Here is a 15,506-nt window from a genome sequence, read left to right as displayed (position 1 = left end):
AAACATACCACAGATGCTTTAAATTTAAAATGACTTTTTTTTTTGTTATATGTGTTAATTTGCTTTCACGTGGGATGTTTCTACTTTATTACAGTACTTAGAATCATCATGTTGTAAACAGACTGATAAATAATGTTATCTATGTAGCTACTTGTATTACATTCCTTCACACATTATGTTTGCATAAAGAGCCTAGTGTATTTCACAGTCACCACTGCCCCACTTCTCTTAATATCACATTATAATTTCATCTCAAGGGGGATCCGCTGTGAGTCAGGGAACGTTGTGTGTTTAATGAATGAGGAGGGAGAGTCTGTCTTAATAGTTGCATTTAAAGTAGTCTTTTATTCTGCTTTTCTCCCGGTACATACTCTTGCATAATATCAAACATGACCCGATTCCACTGTAATTTCCATATAAAGCCCTCTAGATCTTACTGGTATTTTGTCTCATTTTGTAGGCTATTTGAATGTGTGCTGCATAATTAAAGGAACTGTCTGTCTAAGAATCAGTGTCCTAGAAACAACATACTAGATGTATCCTCCAGAGGTGCATTCTCCAAACTCATTTACATTTAAACTTGTATTATGGCTGTGAATGAACCAAGACGATATAAATCAGAACACCACCTAAACGTGATTCATTATTAAGTTGAGTCTTGGCCTGGCTCTGGATTACCTCTGTGACACCAAACACCAGAACTACAGTGATACCCTCTATGTATTATTCAGCTCTAATTAGGTGCTTTACATTCTAAACCAGAATAGTCAGAGCATACCTTACAATCTTTGCCAATGTTTTGTCTGGGATTTGTGTTCATCCTATTGTTTTGTTTCTCACTGAGCTATGATGAATTATTTATTTCAGGAACTAATTAACTAATACACTGAAAAAAACTACTATTAATAAACTTCTTATTTCAACACTGCAAAAAATTTACATTTAGGTTTAAAGGTGCACTGTGTAACTTTTTTGTTGGGGGTCTGTCACCTGCTAGTTTCTGTGGATATGTCATTGCTTTGCCTGGAATGTTCTACAGTATGACTTTAAACAGCTCTACCTTACATTTACTCAATTACAGGTGGTTTTATATCTCAAAAATACTTAGAAAAGCAGGCATTCTTACTGTGAGCGGGGTTGCCTCTCCATAGATCTGACTTGGTCTGGTTTGGTCTCCATGAAGATAGAAAAGTTTAATACCATACTCTGAAACTTTCCAGATGAAGCAAGAACATCTCCATGGAAAAAAAAAAAAAAACATTTGACGGACACAACGTACCTTTAAACTACTCAACTTAAGAATATATAACTTGATTTGAGGAGATTGGACTTGGATTTTTTTCTCGATTCAAACTAAATAACATTTAGTTTCTTATTTTAAGAGCAAAGGGTTGTTATTTTTCTTATTTTTTGTGTAACAAGATTTATTTTCCTATTTTAAGTATGGAAAGTCTTTTTCCATTTGGTAGATCATTTTACTTGTCATGTGACATTAATTCAAATCAAGATACCATTTTCTGAATTCTGGTCATTTTAACTTGGTAAGATTTTAGTTTTTGCAGTGTATTTGTGGCCTTTGATTAAGTCTGCCTCTTCAGAACTGAACAATGACCATTCTTTGGACTGTGTAAAATATACAGTATTTTTTAACCAGAATTAAATCTTGAATTTCCCTTGGGATTAATAAAGTATCTCTCTCCCTCTCTCTAACCCACAATAACATAAAAGAACATACAAAATCCACTAAGAGAAAGAGTGAACTATCCCACAAAATCAAATCCACAACCTCCATGCTGAGAGCTAGCCAGAGGTGCTAACCACCGGTCAATTTCAAAAACAGACAATGTCATTAAAAAGAGCTTATTACTGGGTATCATAATGTAACAGTGTTTAATCTTTGTAATGGTTAATTATCATGAAATGCAAATAAACCATTATTGCAGTATAAGAAAATGCACATATTTTGCTTAGCCCCATTGCCCTGCAGCTGTTTTCCACGAGTAGACTTGATGACTCATTGTATAAATATTTTATCTGCTCCATAAATAGTGCTCCGATGATGTTAGCTTTGGTCAAGTGCTTATTTTGGATCAGTGCAATAGTTTCAGAGACATGGGTTTGCGCTCATCTATCTTTTTCACTTTCACCTGCCAGTGTTCCTGACTCGTCCTGCTGGGTGTGTATGGCTGTTAGTTTGTATTGGCAGTGCTGGGGGGAAACGCTATTAGAAACAGAATAATATGACAAAAATATAGTCTCCCATAGAATAGCAGGTCTGTGGTAGTTCAAATACTGCTCTGCTGATATTGCACTTATAGATCTTAAGTTAACATGCAGAGGTAAATTGAACCTGGATGACAACTCCAACTAATATTGTATATCCAACATTTTAAAATCATATTTCTATAACAGTTGTGTACATTGGTGCATACCTTCACAAAGGCACTGTCAGCTGTTTAATTTAATTTAACGTAATGAACCGGATTCTAAATGTAGATTATGGGTGAATGGTCTGTTGATAAATGCATAATATCTCATTATAAAAATCAAGATCAAAACCTTTTTCAATTCTTTGACAATTCCAAAAATGTGTATTATTATTATTACTAGTTTATTTATTTATTTTGAATAGATTTGAAATATATTTCAGGGAAGTTCCCGCCTTAGAGGTTCTTATTGAACTTTTTTTTAAGTATGTTTTTCATTTACTTGAATTCAAGAACCTCACATACTCTCCTCCCACCCGGCGAGCTGCAGGCCAAGTGCCAACAGGCGACCCGGAGGTGGCAGACGGTGGCGGGTGCATGATGTTGTTCTGTGTGTGTTTGTGTGTCGACAGGAGCGTTTGTGATTGGTGCATGTGATAAAATATGTGACAGGTGCAGAATCCTATGTCAGGGGCGAGGTCGCACCCGGCACAAGAGAGGTGTCTGCAGAGGTTAGTATCAGCTCCATAAGTGCTAAGGTGAACACCTTTAGCCTGCATACACACACACACACATACACACAAGCATACACACAAGCATACACACAAGCATACACACATATGCCATTAAGGCACACACTAACAGCAGGCATTAGACAACCTGGGAAAATGGGGAGGGCTTTGAGAATGTGTTTTTAGTTTCTGTTACTGATGTACATTTTGCTGCTGAGATATTCATACCTTTAGCATCATATTAGACTTCAGTATTGATTTTAGTGAACAGAGTTTTGCTACATCTGCTTCTCAGAAAACTTTAAATCCTGTAATTATTTTAAAAGTGTGCTATGTAGCTTTCCTGCTTCTTGCTTGTGGATATATTATTGCTTTGCTAAGAATGTTTCACAGTGTGGCATTATACTTATCTTCCTTTCTTTATTCAGTTACAAGTGTTTCTGTAGCAAATAAATATCTTGAAATACAGTACAAGCCTTCTGGATCTGGATAACTTGTCCTGGAGGCATCACAATCTTGTCTTTGTGGAGACGGACAGATTCAATGCCATACTCTGAAACATTCTAGGCAAAGCATCCCAAAGTCAAGCAGGTGCTGGAACCCTGTCCAAAAATGTTACATAGTGCACCTTTAAATTTGAATTTCATCCTGGGAATTTTGCATAGTTTATAGAATAAGACGATATGACAGCAGATTGACATTTGTTATTGTATTTCTGTTCAGTGTCAGTGCAGCGCTGTGAACTGAAAGAAAGTTGGACCTGAGTTAACAATGTCCCCTTCACATGTGAAATGAATCCCCTCTGTCCTTTGCAGCAGGATGGAAAAGCTTGTCCACTGTTTGTGCAAAGTGAATTGTTATTGACAGCAAGATCATGTTAGCCGTCAGCAGACATGTATTATTTAAAAAGGCCCTTGAGCCAATAAACAAACGCCAGATAGCATTACTTCATTGCTTTTGATATGAGTATGATACTAAGCACTGATAACACAGCCAGTGTAGCTACAGCAGTAAGCTTATCATTAAAATTCATTCAACTTGTTTGCAATCTGCTAACACTGGCGTCCTTTGTTTACACGGTGTATTGTTCCCACAAATGGTCAAATATTTGAGCCAGTTTTCACGTGATTAAAACTGATTAACCACTTGCTGTTATGTATCATAGCTCCAAATAGAGTACAGAATGATATCAGTTAGAGCTAGGCAAAATGGTGATAAAAAAGTAATTATGAGCTTGTTCCAGTCACCATATGCATGTTTGGTCAAATTGCCATATTTTTATTCACTCATTTTCTATTGAGTGCAGTTCTATGCAGAAACACAGACACCCTTAAACACACCCACACTTCTTACTGGTCAGCCTCAGCAATGAATGAGTGATTGACAGGTGGATTTAACCAACTGCAATGAAGTGCAAACTTTCAGAGGAACCAGACAACTTTAGCTCTTCAAGGCAATATAAAAAATACCAGCAAGACACTGATTTCACTTTTTCAGATGCGATACCAGCTCCGATACTATGGCTTTAACTATCTGCCAATACCTGATATTAACCAATACCAGTGCAGCGACTAAGGATAGACTTTATTTTCCTAATAACAAAATATACTGTATGATAAAATGTGTTGTAGCTGTTAATTGTTATTTGTCTCTCATGTAATTACAGAAGAACTTCCCACTAAAAGCTCAAACATTATAAGACTTTCTGGACCAACTACAACCAGTAAATAGTCTTATTACATCAGTTTATAGCCCCATACAGGATATCATCAGAAGTGAATTTTGGAATTGATAAATGATCTAGCAAATTTTCATGGATTCGTGCCGATATTTGATACCAGTATTTGTATTGGTGCTTCCCTAATTAAAATATTACATCTGCATGAATCATGGTAGAATCACTCCATGTAAATCATGCTATAAATGTTTTGGCTTTTTACACACCCCTAAATGACGTCACCCTATTGGTCTGGTCTAAGAGTAAAAGAGAGTAAAGCCTTTCTAAACCTATTGGGTTATACCTGAAAAGCAGTCTTTCCAGCTCTGGTGATTCCCAGCTGCAGAGTCACAGTTGGGCCTATAGTATTTATTTAGGCAGTGGTTCTCACACACATTCCTTCCCGGTGAGCCAGTCCTTGAGCTGCCAGTGATCGTAGTGAAGTCAGGTCATTGAGCCAAGGCCATTGTCAGCTCTCAGTGGTTAGACAAACCCAGTGAAGACTCCTGGGAACCACACCACATCTGAGCACATGCAGGGGGAAAGGTAACACAAGCCATTTGCTCATAAGAAGCTATTTAAAAAGCCAAGAAAAAGAAATTGTTACTTATTTTGATATTTGAAATGTGTCTTGCCATTTGGTTAAGTATTTTTAATGATCACTTTGTGTTCTCAGTCATAACAGTTAGCTTCAGATAAAGAATTGGGGTATAGTGATGAAATATACATTTTTTTATTTCAATATTTAAATTACACAGTACACAAGTACAAATACAAACAAACAAATATGAGTAGCTGTTTTGTTTTTTTTAATTATTACTACTTTAATTAAAAAGTAATAGCCGATTGCAGCAACTATAATTTTCCCATGGGCCACTTCTGCTTTTGGCTCTGTTACTGTTTGTCTTCCAGCATCAAAACTATTGAATTTGCCCTGTTATGATCTTTCCTATAATATGACTCTGTATCTGAAATCCCTGTCCGATATTTCATTATTGTCAGCCTATGTCTATCTAACACTTGTGCAGGAAGGTCACACTATCAGTTTTTCTAATTACTTATTGGTCATGATCAATTAGCAGCATTTTAGAGCACTGTAGTAACCTTGTACAAATACACTGTTGGAGTTCAGTGGCCATCATGGCTGACAATTAGATTGGTCTGTCACTGCTGGGCCTTCATTAATCTCCACTTGTCATCGTTGTTTATGCAGGAGAGGTGGTGCGGGGGGTCTGGGGGGAGAGGGGGGGGCGCAGTGTGGACGAGTGTGTCATCTGTGTTTATTTGTATGGATCTGTGTGAATGAAATGTATATCTTTTTATATTCACAGGATCTAGAGATCTTTATAATCACACTTGTCATGTGGAGCCCTCTTGGCACCCTCGAACCATTACCTCATGTGTCCTTGAGTATTTTCAGAAGTTTAGAGACAATTTCAAATGACTTATAATGGTGCAGTAATGTAACCATTTAGACTGTGAGAAAGCTCCTGTTCACTCAGGCTCACTAAATGAAATAAACTAAAAAGCTTTTGTATTTAACTATTTCAAAATAGTAGAATATTTTGGTAAAATTCAAAGGAATGGTCTCATAATACTCTACATTTACCACTCAGCAGCCAATTGCTTTAATCAGATAAAGGCAATTTTTATGCTGTTTTGTAAATATCTTTGCCCATTTCCACTTACTATAGCTAAAAAATATTCTATGATCACAGTAAATAGATACAAATAATAACATTTTGGTTATCAACAAGCTGCGGTTTCAAAAGCTTTGGGACAAATTTACCCCAGAATATCAGTCATTACTACCTATAAAAACATATTTCAGTGCCAAAGGTCATTTAAAATTATTGTCCCAGATGATAAACCAAAAAGTGGCCTCATTTACCTGAGTTCTTCCTATAAATACCCAATTGAAAAAAAAAGTATTGCAATCTTAGTCTAATTCTGTATGTTGCATTTAGTGAATATAGATGAACACACACAAGAAGTAATGCGGTGATATGAAGAGCAGACCCTCTTGTGCTCCTGACCTTTGACCCCTCTCTCTCGCTGCTGTCCGGCCCCTCCCTGGCAGGCGCTCTGTGGGCACCGGTCACAGCCCCTCCCCTCCCTGTGCGGCCCATTGTGTGTGGGTGAAGAGTCAGGACAAAGCAGCGTGCGGTGCCCTTAGACGCTAACTGCACCTCCGCTTGTATTTACATTTGAATGTCAGCACCTTCTTTGTAATATGCCTCCAGATAACGCTAATAATGATATGATGAGTGTGCTTAAGTATGGCAGAGTTTGCACTGGAATAAGTAAGGGATTTATTTTTAAGAGTTCTGGAAAATATGTATTTATTTACTCTCAGTTACATAGTTAATGGTAAAATTTTGAAAAGAAAGTGTTAAGAAAAGAAATAAGGGAAGATTCCATTGTTCATTAGTAGTATTTCATCAATTTGACTGTTTTTCTTTGTTTTCACTCTTTCTCTCGCCGTCCCTTACTCTGTCTTTTTATGCCTCTTTCTCCATCCCTCCCTCTCTCTATCTCTCCCACAGACTGTATATAGACTGCATATTCTATGGTCTCTCCCCATCCCTCTATTTCTCTTTCCTTCACTATATCTTTTCCGCTCTACACCACTCCACTGAAGCTAAGAGGTCCAATATGCGTCAATTATTGTACTTAACTCTTTCTCTTTGTGTATTTAATTGTTGGGGTGGGTGATTCAGTTAATACTTTTGCTGTTTTTGTCCTTGAATGCATGAGTATTTGAAAATAATATATATATGATTAAAAAAAAGAATAATCATAAATAAATAATTTTAAAAAAATGAAAAGTCTCAGTATGTGCCAGTTTTGTTCTATAAAGATTCCTGATAAGTTCAAAACAATGCACTTGGCTGATTTGATTGAAATTGGACAAATCTGTGCTTCTCATTGGTCATCTGTCACCTCCAGACAATAATACACATATCTGAGGGCCTAAGTAGCAGGACATCCATGCATGAGTGGACATCACGAGTGGACAGTGAGCGGTGAGGAGGTCATTCACACAGACTCACTACGACATGGCTGACTGATTTCTGCAGCATTCTTCTAATTAGAGACCACAGGCTCTGCTGGATCACCAGACGTCATAAGTCACTATGTAAATGCACAAGAAAAGACGACAGGGAGCTGATCCAAAACACAATCTCCAGATAAATACATTGAAAAAAGTAATTTGTACCTCTCAATCAATTCTGTATTCAAGAATGGAAATACATCTTGTTACATTGTCTTGAATAGCATTTGAAGAATTGAAAAAAATAATGAAACACTTTTTAAACTTATGATTAAGAATATGTTTTAAATGTTTTGGATATCATTCTTTTAAATAATTATATCCCAATGTGTGATTTGTGTGTATTTACATTTACCGCAGGTCTATAATTAAGAATAATATGACAGTGCCTCTGTGCATGTGGCCCGGGCCCCTCCTGTCTGCCTCTTGTCAGGGTGGCTGGCGCTGGTAATTGGAGGGAGGTGTGATTAAAATTCAGATTTGACACCCCCCATTGCATGCGCACATAGCCACAGGACAGGCCCGCAGCTCTTATTGGCCAGTGTAGAACTAGACTGAACCATAATGAAACACATCTACATACACGCGACAGAGAGACACAACGCAGGATCCAGTGGAGCGCGCTCGGAGCACCTTAGGGTGTCTGTGGGGGGCAGGGGTCACATGTAATGGCCCGGTGCATCTCGTCGCCTGGTAAGTCTATACTCCAGGAACTGACACACTCCAGTGGGCACCTCCTCCACAGCCCCTGCCTATTATCAGAGCCCCTGGATGGGAGGGTGAGGCGTGCGTACGGCCTGGTGCTCATAGGCAAACAGTGTACTTGTAAAACAATCACTTTGATTATTTGTTGAAAGAGACCCAATTTGATCTGTCAGAAATGAGTAAACACCAATAAAGTTACAATCAAGAATAGATTTAAAAAGTCATCTGAGCCAACTCATGAAGAGCTTAATGAATAGTGAATAGTATTTAGGGTTAACTCATCTATTGGGAGTTTCCTCTGAACAAACAAATGAAATGAAACAACTGAATGTGTGTATTTATCATTTAGGAAGGAAGGAATGTTTCTAGAGTATTGAATTGGATCAAATGCTGTATTCACATTTATATGTGACACAATTTTCTGAGTTTATAGCTACTGTTGCACTCATAAAGTTAAGGTATACTTTACTGATCTATGTAGGGAAATACTGTATGTCTCTGTATCTGTATCTTTGCATTTGACCCATTCTTCAATTCCACATGGGCAACCCAGGAGCAGTGGATGACCGCAGCACATGGGGGCCCAGCTGTGAGCTCAGTTTGGTCAGAATATCAGCAAGCATAACTAAACCAGTCCAAAATGATCTCACAAACACCCATTTTCTTAGTGGTGGTTGCCCTGATGTTCTTACACGTTACAGTGGCGCCATCATGGTTGACTCATTTTAAACATTTCCCAAAAGCCACTGCTGCATTTTTACTGGAATCCACCGGAGGAGCGTGCAGACAAGCGCTCTGTTCCGGCCTCACACCCTAAAACCGAGGATTAGCACCAAATGCTGTGTATGTGAGGGGTAGCTCGCTAGCTAAGTGACACAGTGATGTCATGCACTGGTGTTTTCACATGGGAACCTGATAGCACTGAACAATCCAAAGCAAGCAATTTTTGGCTCAGGCGCACTTGACATAACAGAGAGATAATTGTGAGGGCCCTCCGGAGATGTGTGTGATCAAACTGGACCAGGGCGCTGGACGCTCTGATGACGCGCTAATGCCTGGAAAAACATTTAGTGCTGCACAGATCACACAGGGAATGATGTAAATGTAACAGAGTTTAAACTAACGGCCCCTTGATATCTGCGCATGATGAGATGGCTCTTTCACATATTTTGTTTTAACTGTTGCCAAACTGTTGAGAAGATAATGCGCGCCAAGGCAGTTTTCCACTTTCACACCTTTAATCCTTGAATGGCCGCTAAACATGGGATGCAGATTATTTTGAGGATTAAAGTAACTCATGTGTGGTCTCAGATTAACTCATTTTAAACTCAGGTTACAAAGTGCAACAGCAATTTCTCCAGTGAAATCATAGATTGTCATGTTGAGTTTATACTGAGAAACTTTGGATGCATGGCCAGTGGAGAAAGGACAGAAATTGTTGCCATACTCGTGCTGTAAGTAGAAGTACTAAAATTATGTATTATAATAAGATATGATTTATTATTTAAATTACTAAAGGCACAAAACCATATTAGAATTGACTCATAATTTTGGTGCTTCCTATTCTTCTTTCTGATATTTAAATTTTTCCTTTCGGATATACTTTTTCAGTGATCACCTGTCTCCATTTTTCTGATCCTCTGCTTCTCAAATCATCTTACGTTATGTGCTCACTAAAGCAGGATTTCAAATATGTCCCCTCAAAAATGAAATGATGGAAACTCCTTTGTACCGTTTGTTGCCTGTAGCGTGAGAAAGCTTATATTCTTAACTTGTTCAGCTAGAGTCCCTTTGCCCTGCAGACATCCAGTTAAAAAGACGATAAAGATGGAGATGATTTCTGCCCTGCAGCGATGCACCAGTGACTTTTGGATTGTAAAAGATCTTGTGAAGGTGTGAAAGTGAGAGATGCGTGCATTTAAAACTATGTTTAACTTAACTACTTTTTCAGATAGCCTGACACCTGGCATTAATGACCAGCTTTGAAAACAGTGCTTCTTTATGAGTGTCTGTGGAGATGCAGCTTTTGTGTGATTGGACTTCACCTGTGATGTCCTGTGTACACGCAGGCTTCCAGGCACAGTGCGTTTAAAGCTTAGATCCCTGTCATAATAACTGTGTAATAATAAGTGCAATGAGTGTCTTACGTTGTGTCAAGTTGTGTTTTGTTTTTGTCATTTGACTTTATTTAGATTTTTTACTCTAGTGCAGTGCTTTGTCGACCTATTTATTATGATTAAGCTCTTACTCTTCAGGCCCTTTGTATTTTTTTTATTTTATTACAATTTCACTTCCAAATTTGCTTGGCCAGCTCAAACTACATTTTCCCTACACAATCCAAAGACATGCAGTCTGGGTCCTGGTTTTATCTCACCAGAGTTCAGAACATTGCAGACTACAGCAAAATACATGAGCAAATGAAAACACAAATAGCTCTTAATCTGAGGAGGGTGAAGTCTGATTTTGTCCTATAAGGGATGGGCAATCAATAAGATAACAGAGTTCAGATTTACCAAGCAAAGCAGTATGCCCTCTTGATTTATCTGCTTGTATGTTTCAGGTTTGGCACTGGCTCAAAGAAAGTTGCTTGACATGTAGAAGTACGTATGTAAAAATGCTATGGCTTTACCCCTGAAGTATGTTGTGGTGTTATTTACTGCAGCATGTGGATCTTGTCTGTCCCACATTAGGGCTCCATGTTAGAGTCTGCTCTGGGCCTTTGTGATTTACAACTCTGTGCTGTGTGTGTGTATTTACAGTCTCCTGACCCGCGGATGACACCAGCAGGACGTCCACAGAGAGGACTAAAGGCCAGCACCCCACAACAGCCACACAGCAGCTCAAGCCAGTGCTCAAAACATGGCAACAGCTTCAAAACTTACTTAATACGACACACTGAAATCAAAAAAGTTGTGGTAGTTGTTTGATTCAAACTTTTTATTTACAACCAATCATGTGAGTGCAAAAAGATTTTTTTTGAGTACACTGAAAATGAACTGAATTGATGAACTACTATGAAAGTTCACTCTGTTTTTAAGTGGTGATTTTGTTTATATTTGTTGTAATTAAGTGCACTTTGTAACTTTGGTTAAAAGCCTGATGGATTGTTTACTATCACAGACTATTCTGGACAAAGTAATAACAGCTCCTAAGAGACAAGGAGGTGGTGGACCCCTACCAGGAAACTTTCATAGTACATCTTTAAATAACTGTAAAATTTTCCTATTGATACTTTGCCGTGACATCACACTGGGGGTTTTCTACATGTATCTTTAATGGTGGAATGTTACCATGGTGACACAATGCACACTTTAGCAAACAGTTGTTTGTTTTTTCTGAAACTCAAGAAAAAAACTACAAAATTGATTTAGACACATTTTCAGTAGTTTGTGTTCAATAAGAGGGTTTATAGTCTGGTTTAGGAGTTTGATTTTCAACAAAAATGAGAGTGAGTACTGAAAAACTTAAATTTTATGTGTGAGAGAATCATCTTGCCTGTTGTTCAATTAAGTCAGCTCTTGTGTTAAATAAATAGTGTTAGATTAAGTCTAACTTGAGTAACAGAGCTTCAAACAGAGTGGTGCTTTCAGTTAGCTTCACACCCGCAGGAAGTATTGATGACATCGGCTGCAAAGTGTCTATTGCTACAACAACTTCAGCCATACAGTGACTTTTTTTTTTTTTGTTGGCACACCACATAGCCTTAAGTTAAATTTGAAAAACATTAAATTATCAAATGATAGAAAGTGATTTAAAAACCTATACCTTTATAATTATTTTTTTCTTCCAGAGTAATAAATATTTGGCCTGTCGTTCTGCCCTGTATTCTTCCTTCTCCCCCACTACAAATAAAACAGCCTTTTATCAACTACACGTATCCTATTCTTTCTCCTCCATTATCTCTCACCCAATAACATTTCACATCACTTTGCCTGTCCCCCTTTGTGCCTTTTGGACAGATAGAGAAATGGGTGCATGTGGATCTGAGCTGCTGGATAGGCTGGCCTGTTTTATGAGCCATTAAAGTTTTATTCATCCCTGCACTGGAGCATGGGGTCACTGTGTTTTAAATAAACTACATCTTCCACGCAAAGCAAAGCGCCCCTGTATCTGCTATCCTAACCCCCCATCCCACGCACTTAATGGCCTGTTTATTGTTTAATGTTTAAGTCCGACTTCATCATTCTTTCCTTTCCTCTCTCCTCGCTTTTGGATAGTGTTCAGCGGTCACGAAGTTTTGGTCATGTGGTATGTCTGTGTGTTTGTACAGTAACTTCTCAATCTGTGTTTGAATGTGCGCGAATGTGAGGTCACGACCAGTGTATACATGCATTCTTTTGGCCTGGGATTTTGAGTGGGGCTATAGTTCACCAAGTTGGATGTGTAATGAAGAAAGATAGACATGATGTAAGTACAGACAGACTGACCGCAAGTGGACTGTAGAGGCTGACCGACTCAAAACCACTGGAGAAAGAAGTGGAGAGGTCAGGTGAAACAATGGTGTCATAAAATTTGGATAAACTGGATTTCAGTGTATCTTAAATCATTTGCTGTGTATATATGATCAGTTCTCATCTACTAAAACATTTGTCATTTGTTACATTACTTTATTTATTGGAACAAGGCTTGTGTTGTCCAGTATTTTTTTCTTAATAGTAGTATTATTCCTAGTCTGTTTTGTGTGTGTGTTTTAAGTATTGTCTTAAGATCCACTTTTGAGTCTCTGACTCTTTCCTGTTGTGTGGTCCTCTGTGTCTTTTATTTATTTATTTTATTTATTTTGACGGTTTTTACCTTTTATCTATTGCTGTTTTTGCTCTTATTTGATTTTATTAGTTTTATTGTCTTAACGGCAACTAGTGAAGTTAAAAAGAGCTTCATTTTATATTCGCTTTGTATTGTTTTATTTGTATTGTACAGCACTTCGGAAACTGTTTTGATTATGAAATGTGAAATGAAATGTGTCTAAATGAAGTGATTGGATTTTTTAAAGAATGTTTGACTTTTTAAATTATTATTTATTTATAATTGTTTATTGAAGTTAGACACGTCATCTCACATTTTTCATACCTAAACTAAAAGATAAATTTGCTGCAGGGGTTTGTGCTGTTTTATTCTAGTTTCAATGTAAAGCTAATTATCCATGTTATCTTTATTAATGAATTGCTTTTGTGTTTTGAACACTAAGCGACAACTTCAGTTTCTTTGAATTTCTTGAATGGTTGCATTGTCTCTTTGTTACAGCAGGCCACATCACCTTCACGTTTTAAATTGGTCTTTGAACTTTTGTCATTAAATACATTCTTAGTTGTGATACGAGTGCACAAATGCACTAAACTAAACCTACGCTCTAGTCTCTTTGCAACTATTTTCCACTTCAGTATGAAACAGAAAACTGTGGGTGACTGGTGACTGCGCCGAGTTGCTTTTGGATGTTATGTTACAGCTGACCCTGTCCTCAACTTTGCCCCCTGACCCTGGCGTATATCTGTCATGAGAGGCAGTGCTTAACACAAAATGGAGCCTGCTTCAGAACAGAAACACAAAAAAGACTGTGAGCTGCGGAGACAGAGGGGAGAGAGAGAGGGGTGCATGCAGCACAGAGCAACCATTTATCCTTCCTCTCCGTCCCCGAACTACTGCTGCCTCTTCCTCTGCTCTTCTTCTTTTGTTTGGCCCTTTCATCCAGGCTCTCTGTGGTCCATGGACGCCCGGGATACACCACAGGTACAAGGACTGGGGAGCAACAGCGGGACTCTGACTTTTGTGAGATGGAGCTTTAATGAGAACAGGCGGAGACCAATGTATGTAAATGAGATGCGCGGGGGGACGTAGAGGGGAACGTAGGGGGGACGTGAAGAGGCCCGGAGGAGAGCGCTTTTGGCCGGGGTCCCGCTGAGATCTGCACTGCCACAAGAGCTTCGCAGGTCAGACCAACAACAACCAAACGCCTCCTCCTCCTCCACCTTCTTTCCTTGTAGGACAGCAGAAGATAGAGGCACATTATCTTGTTATAGATTTCTGAATTGATGTTTTTGCATTTGCTTCTGTTGGCATTCAGATGACACAAGTGGACGTTTTAGAAATGTCATGTGTAATTTGCAGCAGAGGGTTTTAATTGTATGCTTTAATTATGCTCATATTAGTCATGGTTATTAATAAAGAATTAATGAACGGTGACACCTCGTTTTATCCCAAAAGGTGATGTTTACTACATCAAGACTGCACTTAATAATGATTTGTGCAATTAAATTCAGTCAGTTGAAGATTTAAGGATTGTTTTAAGCATTATATTTATTGTAATTTTAATTTGTGGATAATTGATTGTTGTTGTTTTTTTGTAGATGACCTAGGTCTATACAAAATATAAGATATATAGTTGATGCATATAGGCTAACCATTTATTTGAAGGTTTTATTGAACAATGCATGACATATTTCACAAAATAAATTAGGCAAAAAATTTGTTATAAAAAACGCAATTAATTTAATTTTTGTCTTTTTCTTATTTTATTTTAATATTTTATCGTGTTGTTATATTTTGCCTATAGGCCCAATTATTATTTGTAGATTTCACACACCATTTAAACGTTATTAACAATTAATGGCATCACTTTTTATAGCTCATTTTGATTATCCGCGTTGTTTATTTTCGTTTTCCCTTCCTCTCCAGTTTGCTTACGTTCTCCTCCGCAGATCTGTCCTCTTGTTGCAGCAGGAGCGCTTCTCTTCGTCTTTACACACCACCCTCTCCACAGCCGCGGCAAAAGAAAATCCAGACACAAATAAAAGCTCGGGGCGACACGCGCTTTTGCTTCTCCACAATCTCCTTTTCGTTAACTAAAGCTCGTTACGCGCGCGCACTCCGACAGCAGCGGTAATGGAGACCCGTTTATTTTACCGCCTCTGTTTTCTTACGGACGAAATCAAAGCAGAGGATGGGAGGTAAAACACGGAGAAAAGGCGAGAAAGAGAGAGGAGAGTGGCACCTGATGATGTCGACTGTGACACGTGTTAATTGCCGCTCAGCTCTCCTCATTAGGGAGTCGCAAATGATTTTAACGCTCCGGGCCACGGCGCCTTGTTTGCTTT

General features: G+C 38.2%; 1 long non-coding RNA gene across 1 annotated transcript in view; it reads left to right on the top strand.

The window, feature by feature from the left end:
- LOC129411590 (uncharacterized) overlaps nucleotides 1-11,307 on the top strand; it is a 67,498-nt gene extending 56,191 nt beyond the window's left edge. The window contains exons 2-3 of the long non-coding RNA XR_008633384.1: nucleotides 10,976-11,015; nucleotides 11,175-11,307. This is a non-coding gene — a long non-coding RNA (uncharacterized LOC129411590). The remainder of the gene's footprint in view (nucleotides 1-10,975; nucleotides 11,016-11,174) is intronic.
- Nucleotides 11,308-15,506: the final 4,199 nt, after the last annotated feature.

The sequence above is a fragment of the Boleophthalmus pectinirostris genome, unplaced genomic scaffold, assembly GCF_026225935.1.
Source record: "Boleophthalmus pectinirostris isolate CB_2022bp ecotype Guang Dong unplaced genomic scaffold, ASM2622593v1 HiC_scaffold_5, whole genome shotgun sequence".
In the NCBI taxonomy this organism is placed as follows: Eukaryota; Metazoa; Chordata; class Actinopteri; order Gobiiformes; family Gobiidae; genus Boleophthalmus; species Boleophthalmus pectinirostris.
Note: the sequence above shows the minus strand (reverse complement) of the source record. Positions and strands in the feature narration are given on the sequence as shown.